Source organism: Puma concolor, chromosome C1 (genome assembly GCF_028749965.1).
Source record: "Puma concolor isolate L17-30 chromosome C1, mPumCon1.1.hap2, whole genome shotgun sequence".
Lineage (NCBI taxonomy): Eukaryota > Metazoa > Chordata > Mammalia > Carnivora > Felidae > Puma > Puma concolor.
Genome location: NC_141674.1, coordinates 203655659 through 203671482, shown reverse-complemented (window position 1 = coordinate 203671482; position 15824 = coordinate 203655659). Strand labels below are relative to the sequence as shown.

The 15824-nt window shown below is 52.2% G+C and overlaps 1 protein-coding gene and 1 long non-coding RNA gene across 10 annotated transcripts in view; one reads left to right on the top strand and one right to left on the bottom strand.

The window, feature by feature from the left end:
• Nucleotides 1-15824, top strand: part of TNS1 (tensin 1) — a 225789-nt gene that overhangs the window by 69797 nt on the left and 140168 nt on the right. The window lies entirely within an intron of this gene.
• LOC147578672 (uncharacterized) lies at nucleotides 5543-8701 on the bottom strand. The gene is made up of 2 exons (XR_015255542.1): nucleotides 8298-8701; nucleotides 5543-6960 (listed from the first exon to the last, which is right to left on the bottom strand). It is a non-coding gene; the product is annotated as an uncharacterized LOC147578672 (long non-coding RNA).

Below are 15824 nucleotides of genomic sequence, written 5' to 3'. Positions count from 1 at the left end.
CCGGTGGAGTTGGAGCTTCTCTGGCCTTGGGCCCAGGTGGATCTTGACTCTGCCACTTACATGAACTGTGTTATGTCTGACAAGTCACATAACCTCCGAAATCTGATTTCCTCACCAGTATAAAAATGGCGATATCGATACCAGTCAACCTTGCAAGGTCGCTGTAAGGATCAGAGAAAGTGTGGGTAAAATCCTGGCATGTGATAGGCTCTTTATCGATAGATGATAACTCTTAGTCATTCTATTATTCTGAGACCCAAGGATAACAAACATCTAAGTGCCCCAGAAATCCACCAGCCATCAGGCCCCACCAGCTCCAGAAGAATGACAGTGACCCACATTCTGTTATCCTGTCCCCACGTTGGTTCCTCTGCCTGAGGCTACCTGCTGACCCCCTGTCCTGCACCCTGCTTTTTGCTCTGCCCAGGAGCTGTGAGGCCCCGCTCCCTCTCTCTGAGAGTTCTGCGCTCTGGCTGATGAGTGACATGAGTGACTTGGTCATTTGTCCCCTGGAGCCAGCAAGCAGGGTGGGATGTTAGCAGGGGGCCATTAGGAAAAGGGGGGTATATATATCCTGAGGCATAAGAAAGCACAGAGTGAGTCACAGATTAACCCCCTGGCCTGTTTCCACCTGCTGGGCTGAGGCACCCGAGCGAGGGTGTTCAGAGGTGTCTGGGTTCAAACTGGGTTCTGTTTAAGGAAGCCAGGGAGGAAGGTCACTCATGGGTCATACGTGATTGGAGGAACAGCTTAAAAGCTCCAGTGCCCTCTCCTGCACTCGGAAAATCACACTGGCTTGAATTCCACCATCAGAGCCTGGCTTACAAAGATCCTCTCTCCTTGCATGGTCAGGATCCATTTAATCTAATCCTTGCAACAACACGGAAAGGTAGGCATTAATGTAATCCCTTAGGGCACAGAGGAGGAAACAGGCTGAGATGGTGAGCAGTGGGTTCACACAGCCAGGAAGGTGATAGAACCAGGACCCAGGAATTGAACCGAGACTTAGGGAGATCCTTGAGGAGAGGGTCTGATCTGGAGACGTGGGTCCGACCCCGCATCTGACTTATCTTCTTCAACAGTGGGCAAGTTGCTTAGCCTCATTGTGACTTGGGTTTCTGATCTGCCCCTGCCTCATCAGGTAATTGTGAGGGTTACACGAGTCAATGCATAGAAAGTACTAGAGCAGTAGTGAATACAGCAATTAGTGTCATTGCCACTGCTTTGTGACTGGGGTCCCACGACAGAGTCTGCAGTCAGGTTGGGTGGAGGAAATTCTGTCTTACCAAGCCAACCTTAACCTCCAGGGAAGAAAGTTAGATCAGTCCTCACTGGACTCGGCTGTCTTGTGAGATGGTGAGCTCTCAGCAGCCATCTTGTGCTGTGGTGAGGGAGGTTGGGCTGGACACAGTCAAGGTCTCTTTTGTTGTAAGATTTGGGAGTTCGGGAGTCAGAGCTGGGTTTGTTCTCTGCCTCCCCGCTTATAGCTGAGTGGCCTTGGATCATTTTCTGAGGTGCGTTGATTCTCAGTTTCCTCATCTTTTTTTTTTTTTTTTTTTGAAGTTTGATTTATTTTGTTTTGAGAGAGAGAGAAAGTGGAAGTTGGGGAGGTGCAGAGAGAGAGAGAGAGAGAGAGAGAGAGAGAGAGAGAGAGAATCCCAAGCAGGCCCCATGCTGTTGGAGGGGGCGGGAGATGATGTGGGGCTTGAACCCATGAACTGTGAGATCATGACCTGAGCCGAAGTCAGAGGTTTAAGTGACTGAGCCACCCAAATGTCCCTCTCAATTTTCTCATCTATAATCTGGGGTCATAAAGGCCTTTCTGCAGGGTGTTAGTGAGAATGAAATTAGTAGATAATGGAGAGTGCTTTCAGCTCCTAGTGGGCAGTGGCTAGCAATTTGTGACAGCTGTGGTGGTGGTGGCAGCATCATGGCTATGAGCACTAGATGCCGAGTCTGTCTCTGGGTGATTATCCCAGAGCTGAAGGCCAGGGGACTCCGCCTGTGTCACCTTGTGTCTAGACCGGATCCGTTTCCTTGGCACCCGGAGCAGTCTGCCTTCTCCCTCCTCTCGTCTGAGAGCCCCCTCCTCAGGTTCCCTGAGGCTGGGGACCTTCCCGGGTTGAATCCCTCTTCCCTCCCAAAGACCCAGTCCTTTAACTGCCCTCTGGCTCTCATTCTGAACCCTAATCTGTGTCTTTTTTAGAACCTACTTACATTTTTTTTTTTTAATTTTGAAATGATTCTAGACTTACGGAAAGTTTGCCAAAATAGGACAAAGAGTTCCCATATACCCTTCTCTCAGCTTCCCCAAATGTTGACAACTTTACAGAACTATTGCGCAATGATGGAAACCAGGAAATTAACACTCATCTGATGCTTTTACTAATCCACAGACCTTAGTCGAATTTGGCCGGTTTTTCCACTACTGCCCCTCTTCGGATCCTGGATCCACTTCAGGATCCTACATTGCATTTAGTCTGTGTCTCCTTGGCCTCCACCAAGCTGGGATAATTCTGCAGTCCTCTGTCCCTCGTGACTCTGGCACTTCTGAAGAGTGCTCGTCAGGTATTTTATAGAATGTCTCTTAGTTTGAGTTCATTTGATTTTGTATTTGTATCATTCCTCCTACGTTTATAAATGGAATTCGTCTGTTCTTCAACATTCTCCTGTCTCTATTTGTTCTACTGTCTCTTATGCCTTATTTATTTATACAGTTATTTGTTTATGTCAGTGCGAAACCTGGATATTCATTTTTTAAAGGTTATAATCCACTGCTATTGTTATTATTTGGATTGAATTGACCCCACTGTGGCCATTGGGAGTTCTTTTAAGTTGGTAGGATCCATAGTTTTTGACCTCTCTTATTTACTCGCTATATCAGTCAGGTTCTTCACAGAAACAGCAGTAGGAGGTATAAACGGACACACCTCGTTTTATTGTGCTTTGCAGGTATTGTTGTTGTGGTCATTGTTGTGTTTTACAAAGGGAGGGGAGATAGTAGCTACTGATGTGGTGGAAATAGCAAGAGAACTAGAATGAGAAGTGGAGCCTGAGAATGGGACTGCATTGCTACAATCCCAGGATCAAACTTTAATGGGTGAGGAGTTGCTTCTCGGTGGATGAGCAAACCAAGTGATTTCTGGAGATGGAATCTATTCCCGTTGGAGATGCCGTGAAGATTGTTGAAAAGACACCAAAGGATTTAGAGCATTGCATAAATGTACTTGATAACACAGTGGCAGGTTTGAGAGCATTGACTCCAGTGATAAGCAAAGTTCTACAGTTGGTAAACGCTATCAAACAGCATCACGTGCTACAGAGAATTGGTTCGTGACAGGAAGAGTCAACTTCTGTGGTGGCACCCTTTATTGTCTTACTTTAAGAAATTGCCACAGCCACCCCAAGCCTTCAGCAACCACTACCCTGATCAGTCAGCTGCCATCAACATTGAGGCCAGACCCTCCACCAGCAAAAAGATTATGACCTGCTGAAAGCTCAGATGATTAGCATTTTTAGCAATAAAATATTTTTTAATTATGTAAATGTTTGGAGATAATGCTATCACACACCTAATAGATTACAGTATAGTGTAAACATAACTTTTATCTTTTATATGCCCTGGGAAACCAAAAAATTCATTTGGCTAGCTTTATTTCGATATTCACTTTGTTTTCTTTTTTTTTTTTTAACATTCATTTTGAGAGACAGACTGTGAGTGGGGGAGGGGCAGAGAGAGAGGGAGACACAGAATCCAAATTAGGTTCCAGGGCTTGAAGCTGTTAACACAGAGCCCGATGTGGGGCTCGAACTCATGGACCGTGAGCTCGTGACCTGAGCTGAAGCTGGACACTTAACTGACAGAGCCACCCAGGCGCCCCAGAAGGAGGATCTTAAATGCTTGCTTCAGAAGCCTGAGTGGGAACACCCCCTCCACAGGGCTTGGCTTCCGGTTCCTTCCAGGACTTGCAGCCAGTTTTCCGGGGAAACACGCAGTACCTTGTCTTCTGGGAGAGGCTAAGGTGGCCCTGGCAGAGTAGCGGTTCCTCTGTCTGATCTGATCGGTATGGGAGATGGTAATCAGAGAGACCACAGTGGGTAACCACAGAGCCCAGGCAGGAATTGCGGCTACAGGGCGTGTGTGCACGTGCACACATGTGTATGTGTTTGTGCATGTGTGCGCGTGCGTGTGTGTGAAATATCCTAGGGCGTGGGTGGGGAATGCGTGGAGATTCAGAGAGGCCTGGGATTTGAACCAGCAAGGAGGCTAGAGCCACTGAGCAAGTCTCTCTAACAGGACTGCGTTCACTGAAGTTTTGTAGATGGCAGAGAGGGGGAGGGAGAGAGGTCCGGCTTTTACAGAATTGGGGAAGATGTGGAAACTAGGGAGAAGGGTGCCTTCATGCAAGAGGAACGCTCTAAATATATCCCCAAGGCTCTCCCCTGCCCTTGGGGTCTTGGCATCCCCCCTCCCTCCCTGTGGGCCACTTGTCCTTTCCATAAGGGGAAACTGAGGCCCAGGGTGGCTGTCGCTTCAGTCGAGGGGTGGGTACGACCACAACCACGGAGGGTAACCAGGGAGTTGTCTTGGTCTTTGTGGAGGACAGTCTAGGAGGAAACAGGTTGAAGCAGCAGCTGGAGTGAGGTGGGTTGGTTCCGGGGGGTGCCTTCTGGTGGTGGGGAGCCAGAAAAGGGGCAGCAGGGAACGAAGAAGCAGTTGGGGCCCCTTAACTGGAATCTCAAGAATAGAAGAGGTTGTGTTGGGCCAGGGCAGGGCCGAACAGGTGGTGTGTGTGTCTGGAGGGGCAGGGTGATGGGTCAGCGAGCGACTGGTGTCAGCAGGCACCCTTCGGCAGGGAGCCTCAGCAGCCCCGGCCTCAGTTTCCTCATGTGTGAGACAAGGATGGTGAGCTCTAGCTTGCTGGGTTGCGGTGATGAGCTTTGGAAACGATGCCCGTTGTGGGGTGGACGTCCTGTTCCGGGCTGAGGCAGCGAGTGGGGGGCGGCTGATGTGTGCAGCCGGTACCCCTGCTGCCCCACCCCCCTCGCGGAGCGAGCGGACGGGCCTGTGGTCTTTCCCGGGACCCCGGCAAAGGTGAAGGTCCTTTCCGCTCAGGGAGGCCTCCCCCTCCTCCCGGCAGCCGCCTCCCCTCCTCTCCCTCTCCAATCCCCACCGCCCCCCCTCCCCTCACACGTGAGGGTGATAAACACTCTGCCAGCTCCAAATAGGGCCTGACCTCAGCGGCGAGGCATCTCCCCTCGCCCCCCACCCTCCCAGCCGCCAGCCACATTCCTGGAGAGGATGAGGTTGGCCTGCTCTCCCCTCTCAGCCTCCTTTGTCCTGCGGGCTGCTGCCCACCCTGCCGCTTCCTGTGGTCCAGGCTCATCAGGGCCTTGAGTGCCAAAGGGCCCAACTGTGGATCTCAGACAGGATGGTTAATGATCATAATTACAGTGGTTACCACTTATTAAGCAATTAGGACCAGGTTCCATGCTAAGCACATTACACGGATCATGCCAATGAATTTTCAAAACAGCCCTGTGAGGAAGTTGCTATTATTATTATTCCAGTTTTAGCACGGACAGCAGGGGAAGGTGGGAAGGAGAGGGAAACAGGGGAGAGGTCAAATGGCTTGCCCAACCTCACATAGTTAATGAATGGAGCCAGAAGCCCTATGTTGCTGCTGACCAGAACCTGCTCCTCCCCGCCAGCCAGCATTAGGCTCCGGTCAGAGTGTCCAGCCCAGGACTCAGGACCTAGTCCTGAGAGCAGACGCAAGAATGGGAGGTGAGACTTGCTTAGGAGCCTGGGCCTCCCTGGGGGCATCTCAGCTGCCAGGAAAGATGGGTGGGGATCTCCTGGGTGCCGAGAGCTTTGTAGAAGTTTTGTGTCCCTCGATGTTCCTTCGCCTGTTTTCCTAGCCTTGAAAAGTTAGAACTTGGGCATGCAGATAGCCCTTCTAGGGCACCACCTTAACCCCTTTGTCATCAAGTGTGTTCCAGGCTTTGATGCACAATGGAAGGACTCTTTCATTAATATTTCCCCCGTGAGCCTCATGTTTTGAGAAGTTACATGCATTTTCCTATTTTTGTTAATCAAACACATTTTGACTACCAACTAGAACTTCCAGGAGGCATGGAATAGCGTATGTTCCCATGCTGAGTTGGTGTAATCCCAGCCCCAAAGCTCCGAAGGGTGATGTTTTGAAATGTTGACCAAGGCTCACAGCCCTCTGTTTCTACCTTCCAGTTCTCCCAGCTGTCTGACCTTCAGTCATCGTGCCGCAGTCTTTCCCTTTCTGCCACTTCTGTGTAACAACTGTTCAGACACCCAAACCCATTGTGCAGCCCGGGCCCTACCAGCCCTTCTCTCTGGTAGAGAGAAGGGCTCCCCACAGATCATGTCGTTCTTGTCTTCCTCTCCATGTCTTTCAGGGCTGTAGCTCTCTGCTGGGCCCAGGTTCCTGCTGGGCTGGTTCCCTGGCTGCCTTCTTGGTTCCACTAGCAAGTGTGGGCATCAGAGGCATGTGGGTTCAAACCCTGACTGCCACCTGCTGGCCTTGGGACCTTGAGAAGGTCACATCTGCTCTCTGAGCCACAGTTCCCCCATCTGTAAAATGGGTATGATGTCTACCTCTGAAGGCTGTGTAGGGATCGGAGCCAGTGCAAGTACAGAGCTGGGGTGGGGGGCTGCCCTCGATAAACATCCGCAGTTGTTCTCCACTGTTGTCTCTGCATTCCAGCTGTTCACCTGTGCGGCCAGCCTAGGTCCATCCCCTGTGGCCAATGTCTCAGGTAAGGCTGCATAGCTGCATATTCAGGATGCCTCCATCGTGGATCTGTGTATGGTTTCCCCGGCCATGGGGAGTTTGGGTGAGGTTGGTGGTCTCTCGGCTGCCCTCAGGTGTATTCTCCCTTCCCATCGTACAATTCCATTCTCACCAGCCTATTCTCTCTCACCTAGTCACTAAAAAAAAAAAAAAAAAAAGACTTGTGGGCATCTGGGTGGTTCAGTCAGTTAAGCATCCAACCCTTGATTCTGTCTCAGGTCATGATCTCCCAGTCTCGAGACCGAGTCCCACGTCAGGCTCTGCACTGAGCACCTAGCCTGCTTGGGATTCCCTCTCCTTCTCTCTCTGCCCCTCTCCCCCGACTCACTCGCATGCTTGCTCTCTCTCTCTCTCTCAAAATAGATAAATAAACGTTAAAAATAAAAAGACTTGCTTTTATAACCTTTTACTCATTTAAGTGCTAGAATGTACAGGCTTACTCTGCAATTATATACTTTTGGTTTCTTTTAATATACAAAAGTATTAAAATAAAATGGTTGGGCCGTGCTTCCGGCTAACAGCATCTTGAATACCACACTTCATAGAATGTGGATCAGCTGACTCCCCCCTCCCCCGCCACGTGTGTGCGCATGTGCGTGTGTTTGTCAATTCTTTATTGTGGGAGATTTGAAACTTGTACAGAAGTAGCAAGAATAGCATAATGAACTCCTTTGTACCCATGTTTGACAACCATCAGTTTTTGCTGTTTTTGTTTCATCTGCCCCCCTCACTCCCTTATTTTTGCTGGAGTGTTTTTAAAGCAAATCCCAGACATTATATCATTCCACTGTAAATACTTCACTCTGTATCATTAACAGATAAGGACTTTTAATTTTAACATTACCATAGTACCATTATCACAGTCAGCATAATTAATAATAATTTCTTAGGAGCAGCTAATACCTAGTATGTGTCCCGTTTTCCCTCATCATTTCGAAAATGTCCTGTTTCAGTTGTTTTGCGTGTATCCGGCAAATAAACTTGGAAACTGTGCTCTCATCTATTTCTGTAATGATCACATATCTACATATATTATTGCCTCTGTCCCTTCGCCGATCAGCTGATGCCATGTGATCACATTTCCGATGGGTCCTCATTCCATAGTTTCTGTCCCTGGCCTCTCCCTTCCAGATTTCCCTATGGGCTCCCAACCGGAGGTGTCTGTCCAGCTACATGTGAAATCCGGAGCTCAGTTATCCTTCCCTTCTCAGCTTCCCCTCTCTGGCCTTGGCCTGCAGGTCTGTTGCCCTGTCCCCGGAAAAGAGGGGGCTCTGGAAGGAGGGGCTGTGGGGAGATAGCACCCCAGAGTGCCTAATCTGCTAAACACTGCCTCCCTGAGATGTCTGTGTAAGGCTGCCTGGCTTGCTCAGAGTGGGGGTGGGGGGGGGGTCGAGTGTGGAGTGGGGGGCCGGAAGGGGGTGGCCAGCAGGGTCCCGCGGCTCTGGGAAGCACAGCTGCCTTACTTACCAAGCCGGTGGCTGGGATGGCCGAGTCTTCGTGGGAACGCTCTCCCCTCTCTCAGCTGCAGTCCCCACCATGACCCCACCTCCTGTGCCTCTGTGCCCTCTGCCTTCATCTCCAGCCAAGGTCCTGTGCTCTTGGAGCCTGGTCGGCTGGTGTCAGGCTTGGGAGGCTGCTCTGATCCTGCCCGGTCCCATCTTCCCGGGGCTGGGAAAGTCACACCCTAGAGTCCCCCGGGCCTGCTTCCTTCCATTCTCCCTTTGCTTCTGGGGCCTCTCGCCTCGGCTCTGCTGGTTGTCAGTGCTGCCTCCTGGGGAATTGAGGGGATGGGGATACTTGGGGCCTCTTCTTGGCTTGTGTTTTTTCAGTGAAAAGGAAACCTGGCGCCTTTGGGAAGCCACAGTCTCTCGCTGGCCCTCACTGTTCTCATGTGAGACATGTCCAGAACAGCTCTTGACCTCATTGACTGAGTTGCCCAGAGGGGCACTTGAGATTTAGGTGAGTCTGTGTGTGTGTGTGTATGCGCGCACACACAGACTTTAAAACTGCTGCCCTGGAACAAGGTCAGGCTACAAGGTGAGATAAGACTTAGGGGCGCTTGGGTGGCTCAGTCGGTTAAGTGTCCGACTTCGGCTCGGGTCATACATGGATCCGTGTGTATGTGTGCCTGTGGATGCCAGTGTGTGTGTGTCAATGTGGATCTTTGTGAGTTCGAGCCCCATGTGGGGCCCTGTGCTGACGGCTCGGAACCTGGAGCCTGCATCGGATTCTGTGTCTTGCCCTCTCTCTGTCCCTCCCCCGCTTGCACTCTGTCTCTGTCTCTCAATAATAAATAAATGTTAAAAAAATTTAATTCTTTAAAAAGACTCAGATGAGGACTGCTCCACATCACCAAAGTGCAGCGGAACTTTCTAGTTCCCAGTCTCTGTTGCAACCACATCTCTCATTCTCTCCTGTAGCCTCTTTCCTTTAGGGACCTCAGGTTCCTTGGCTTTGTTCCTTCTCTTTCCTGTCTGTTCTGTGTCCCTTCTTCTGGGGCCCTGAGGGCTCTGTGTGTTCATGTCATCCCCTGGATCCTCCCTTGTTCCCCTTCGTCCTGACTCTCCAGCCCTAAAATCCAAAGACCTCTCCCTCTTGACTTCATGGATGGAGGAAGCCCCTTTCTCAGTCTTCACACCTCCATTTCCCAAACCCTTGGTGACTTGGAGGTTTGAGGGCTCATGTCCTCCTGTCCCCTGTTATGGGGACCATCGTCACGCCTCTGGCAGCTGCAGATGCCCCAGAATAGCCCCTAATGTCTGACACTTTTGTGGGGGTACTGCCCTTGCGTGTGTGTTACTCACAGTTCCCCTCCTGGGCCTGTAATGAACACGATTTTTTTCCCCGAGAAAGGTGATGATCCCTAAGATGTCCCTGATCTACTTGGTGGCACTGAAAATACATGATTTAAGAGTCAGCCAGGAGGGGGATGGTTTGAGGTCCTAGGAGGAGCCCTGGCTTAGGAGCCGGGAGACCTGGGTTCAAATTTTGGGTCTCTCACTTCCTAGCAGCGGGGTCTCAGCGGACCCCAGTCCCTTCACCTGCATGATACAATGATGTCATTGAGTTGTAGTGAGCACGGGGGTGATGAGGCGCTCCCCTGGCGGGAGGGGCTCCGCCAGGCTGGTGTGTACTTAGTACGGGAGGCGCATGGGGCGTGTGTTTGCCCAGCTTGGGGCTGGAATGCAGAGAGGTCTTCTAGTTTAGCCTGCGTCTCAGGATGGACACAGACCTCTTCTCCTTCCCTGTGTGCATGTCCCTGGGGGGAAACTGAGGCCTACAGCAGGCCCGGGGTCCCTGGAGAGGGGAGAGTGGCAGGCTCCTGGCCAAGGTGTCTGTGCTGGCGGCGTCGGCCCCTGGGGCTCCTCCAGGACGGCGCTGCGGGTGGGTGGAATCCACAGGGGTGAGACAGTGAGTCCGGAACGTGCCGAGGATGCTTGGGGCCGCTTATCTTGGGCCAGGAATGCGCTGCAGTATTATTAGCCGACGGCCTTCTCGCCTTTGGAATAACCACCCGGGTGGTGTGGCAGACATCTGTCCAGTTCTGCCTGCCCAGACAGTCCACGGGTGCCTACGCCAAGCCTCCCGTGGCTGGAGCTCACACGTGTGCCTATGTGCAAGTGTGTGTGTGTGTGTGTGTGTGTGTGCGCGCGTGCGTGTGCATCCTTGGAAGTATGTACATGGATCCGTGTGTGTGTGTGCGTGTGGATGCCAGTGTGTGTGTGTCAGTGTGGATCTTTGGGGGCCTTTAGGCACAGGAATGTGTGTGCAAAGAGTGTGCATGTGTATTCTGTAGACATAGTTCCTTGCCTGTGTGTGCAGACAGGTGTGTGTGCATGAGTTTAAGTACATGTGCTTGTGCGTAGTGCTTGGGTACCTGTGCATACATACACAAATGTGTGTGTGTGTGAGTGTGCGAGCGTACATGGTTGTGTGGCTGTGTCTGTGTGAGCGCTGCTACCTTGGGGGAAGCAGGTAGCCCCAAGGGGGCCTGGGGGACAGGAGGCGGGTAAAGGACAGAGGGGAGGCTGATGAGTCCACCAGGGCATGATGAGAGGCTGGGAGGCTGGATGGCGAACCACGGCCAGACATGCAGGGCAGAGAGCAGGGGCTGCTGGGCTCTTGGCGCCTGGGGTCTGGGCCGTTCCCCTCTATTGGACTCTCCAAGGCAGCATGAGCCCTGAGGTCAGCCGGCCTGGGTCCAAGTCCTGCCTCCATCGCCCACTGGCCATCACTTGGGCAAGTGGCTCCTCAGCTTCTCCAAGCCTCAGTTTCCTCATCTGTATGGTGATGGGCATAATAGTGTCTGCCCGGTAGAATTCATGAGAGAGAAAAAAAATGCAGTGCCTGGGACGTAGTGAGAGCTTGATAACTGAGAACATATCACCATCATCATCATGATTATGGACTCCTCTGTCTGCCCCACATCTAGCCTTGGCAATCCCTCTGTGGTCGGGACCCCAGGCAGGATGGGGGACCCCCAGTTCATTCTTGCCCGATAGTAAGATGGAGGCCAGAGAGGGCACAGATCGGCCACAGGTCACCAGGACCCAGACCCTGGCTCCTGGGGACTCTTCCCTCCTGCTACACTGCCTTGTTCCTATTTCTGGGTTACCAGGCTGGAGAGGGAAGGAGAGTCTGGCAGGCTTTCTCACCTGGGCCAGCCGCTGCAGACAGCCCAGGGCCAATCTGTTTGTCATTCAGCTTCTTAAAGGACCGAAGTTTCCACTCTCGGTCTTAACTGCTCTCCTGTGAGTCTCCTGCTTTCCAGCTCCCCTGATCCTGCTGCAAATCTTGAATTTCAGATGGAGATGAGTCAGCCCCAACGAAGGCAGGCCCCAGGGTCCTCACCCCCTTGCCCAGTCCTGACCAGGAGAGCTGGCCATCTGGCAACGTCCTCGCACCTGCTTGGGATACCGCAACTCCACCTTCTGCTCCTGACTGTGGCCAGATGGGGTGGGATTCCTAGGGAGTGCTGGGCCCATTTAGAGCTGAGCCCCCACCTGGCCTTCCTCTGCCCCTGCCAGCACATCCCACATCCTCTGTCTTGGCCCTGCTGGGCCTCTCTGGACCTCCCAGGTGCCAGGACAGCTGCCCGCCCCCGGGAAGCGAGCCCAGAGTGTCGCCAGGACTGTGGAGGTGGGAGCGGGCACTTTGGCGCCTGGGCATGGTGGGCGGGGTGGGCAGAGGCAGGTGGGGTCTGCCAGGATCCCTCAGCCTGGACAGGCGGTGGTTGCCCTGGACACCAGCTAGAAGAGACTTGTTCCTCATAACCATCACCAACTACCTGGAAGGAAAAGAAAAAACCAACAACAACAGCAAAAACAGCCATCAAACTTTTTTTTTTTTTTTTGAACCTGCTGTTAATGGCCGATTGGCTGTACATTATTAAACAGGCAGCTGGAGATCTGCCAGGGTAGGGTGCTTGAGCCAAGACTCCCAGCTTGAACACAATGTTCCTAGGAAAACAGTCACCCGCGGGGTCCCTGGGGAGGAGCAGCCAGAGGGAGGGGCTCCAGCGGCTGCCCCTTGCCCTGCTCACCCTTCCTGCCCTGGCCTCTGTTCTGGTCATCGGTGGGGAGCAGGACTGGCCTGCACCTGGAGCCCAAGAATCCTTTATCTGGCCCTGTGGGTCCCTCACCACCCCAGGGGCCTGAGCCCCTCTTTCCTTCCTCATGGTTAAGTGGACACAGTCCTCCTTCCATCCCCGCATGGCTAAGCCCAGCACCGGCTCTCCTGGGGGCTAGTGTGATGCAGGTTGGGAGCTGGACACATGACTCTAGGGTTGACTGCATTGAGTTCCTCCCTATGGTGACATCGGGACTCCCTACTTGTCCTTTCTGGGCTTTAGCTTCCATATAACTATGATGAGAGGATTGGGTTAGTCAACTCTAAATTCTTGTCAACGTTTGTGAGCCCAGAATTGGGTGGCCCTGGGGAGAGCCTGGGGTGATTGTTTTCCAGACTTTGGAGCCCTTCTTGCCCTATCCCTGGTCCCATCGGTGTCACCAGGAGCCACGTCTCAAGCTAAGCCCTGACAGGAAGGGCTGACCACTGGCCCCATTCACATCGTTTTGGACAACCCCTCCAGCCCCCTTGGAGCCAACCAGGGGAAAGGTCAAATGTCTGAAGGTGATAGCAAGTGGGAGAGTAAGCTGGGGCTCTGGTGTTTGGGTGACTTCCATCTTGGTGAAGCCAATGTGGCACAAGGGAACATGGATAAAAAGCACAGAATGGGGTCGAGGTCACCACCAGGGTGGGCCTGCCACCTTCTGCATGGTCAGGCTGCTGCTGGCATGTGTGTGTGGGTCATCGGCTTGGGCACTGAGTCCTTAGGAGCCCTCCACGAACCTCCTGGACATAATATGACATGGTGCTTCGGAGAACCGCTGGGGTTCAGGCCTATCGTCCTGCCTCTCTGCTCTTGTCTTGCTGACTTTGGGCAGGCGACTTTGCCTCTCGTGTGTGAGCTCCCTCCACTGTTCGAAGGGGGTTAGAAGGACATCTACTCCCAGGCCTGTGGTGGGGAGGGAATGAGCTAATAAGGCATGTGTGGGGTTTATAATGGGGCCTGGCACATGTTACGGGCACATTAGCCATTAGGATCTAAGCGATTCCTCCCTCTGGCTTTCCGGTCTTTCCCCTTGCACCACTCAGCACTGTTCCTGATACGTGTTTGTGCTTCTGTTTGTTCGGCGTCTCGTCCTCTAGACCAAGTGTCCCTGCGGGCAGGTGCTCCATCTGGCTTTGCGTGTGATCCACCTGTGGTGCTGGCCTGACCCTCTGTGGGCACTCCAAAGCATTTGTTGAATGGATGGGTGAATGTATGAATGGATGAAGGCCAACTGGGATGGGATCAGAAGCAGGGAAACAACCGAGTACCTGGAAGGTGGAAAGATCCAGAAACTGTGGAAGAGCTGGGAATGCCCAGCCTGTGAAACAAGTATTTGGGGAGAGTGTGAACAGGTGTGTGTGTGGGGGGGCGGGGGAGGGAGAGAGACAGGAAGCAGGTTGCCACTCATTGGAGCCTTCCAGCCTCAGCTGGGTGTGGGAGCGGGCTCTAAGGGCCTGGTGTGTGAAAGCAGAGGCTGGCGAGTGAGCATCTGTCAGGCACAGGAGAGCCCGGCACCCAAACAGGATGTCGATGGGCAAAGGCCCTGAGGTCCCTGCTGACATACTGTGGCTGCTTCAGTTAGGAGAGTAGTAGCAATCGTAGCTGATGTCTCTGAGCATCAGTTTCCTTATCTACAAAATGGGGTTCATAATGGTCAATATCCATAGGGTTGTTGGAAGGATTGAAGTTAATATCCACGAGCTCTAGGAATAGTGCCTGGCACATGTGAAGCCCTCAGTAAGTGTGAGTGTTTATTAAACAGGGCCTAAGACATCCGTGAGAAGGAGAGATGAACTGGGACTCTGGGGTGGAGGTGGTGAAGGCTTCTTTGAAGGAGGAGGATGTGGGGGATGCTCTGTGTCAGACTCTGTAATCATTTGTCAGAGTGGTTCATAACTTGCCTGAGGTCGCACAGCTGGTGAGTGGGGTAGCCAGGCTTCAGTGATGGTCCAGGTGGCACCAAAGCCTAGACTCTTTCCCTTCCCATCCCTGGGCCTTAGTAAGATAGGGCCAGCTTTCCCTGGCTCTCATACTCCAGGAGGGACGGCCCTCATTTCAAGGTGAAGCAAAGAGATTATTATTAGCTGTAGGGTAAAAGTCCTCTGGAGGGAGTCTCCAGCTCTGTTCAGCCCTGAAAGTGCTATATAATTAAGAAAATATGGCGGGCGGGAGGGGAGGTGAGCGCTGAAATTTTCAGCAGCCCATTGCCACAGAGCACAGAGCAAGAAGTAGTCATACGAAGAACGTTGGAGGCCTGAGGTTCAATGTTAAGGAGAGGGAATGGTGGGGTGAGGGTCGGTTAGGGGGTGAGAGAAAGGAAGATGCACGGAAGATGAGGAGGTGGGAAGGCCATGCAGGTGATGAGGGGCTGGAGGGGAGGAATCCAGCTTTGGCAGGATCTGGGCTGCTGGGGAGCTCCAGACTTTGGGCAAGGGTGCCCATCTGGGGCCAGACCCCACAGAGCAGTGGCAAAGGGTGAGTCTTGGTGGGGGTGGGGGTGGGAGGCCAGTTGGCCAGCCTGGGACAGCATGTGCGAGCCAAACGTTCGGCCACAAGCCTGGCTCCTCGCCTTCTCCAGCTCAGCAGCCGGCTTGGCTAAAGGTCAGCTCCCAGGCTGGGGCCAGCATGCTCCCTACTGATCGGCGCCCACAGGCCTGGCCTTGTCAGGATGCCGTTGCGTCCTTAGCAGCTGCTCAGCTCCTGACTGATGCTGCCTTTTGGATATTCAGAGATGAATGGGAAATGGTCCCAGGCTTCAAGGAATTCACAGATGAAGAGGCAGGGAGACAAAGGAGGAGTATGTAGGCAGTACAGTTTGCCCTGGCTCACTTTCTCAAGACAGTTTTTCAAATATTGGACGATGTATGTTGTGTCCTTTATCGTCTGAAATAAAAATTGGGCTCAATCTCTTTAGTCTTTCTTGCGCTTTTATTCAATAAATGCTTATGGAGTGTCTTCTGCTGTCCTCTTCTGGATGCTGTTTGGTTTACAGAGTATAGGAGAGAACTCAACACGTCTGATGATGTTTGAGAGGCATGGAATAGAGTAGAACTCTCATCTCCTTTGGTCTAGATTCTATACCTCTATTAATGCAACCCAAAGAGCATGTGCCTTTTGGTGGCAGCCATATCCTCCTGAGAGCAGAATTCTGAATTTTCTGTTTTCTGTTGCCGCTAAATCTTAGACTTTTCCTTGCACGAACTATTATTAATTCAGTGTTTTTATTTTATGACTTTTTAACCTCAGTTTAGGACTTGACCTCAAGAGAAATGTTCCCTTACTAATTCTGGTCTGTTTGTAGTGTCAATTTTGTATTTTGGTTCAGTTCAACATCTTTCTTTTGCTTTTTTACCTTTGTGTGCTTGGTAAGCCTTGGTTCT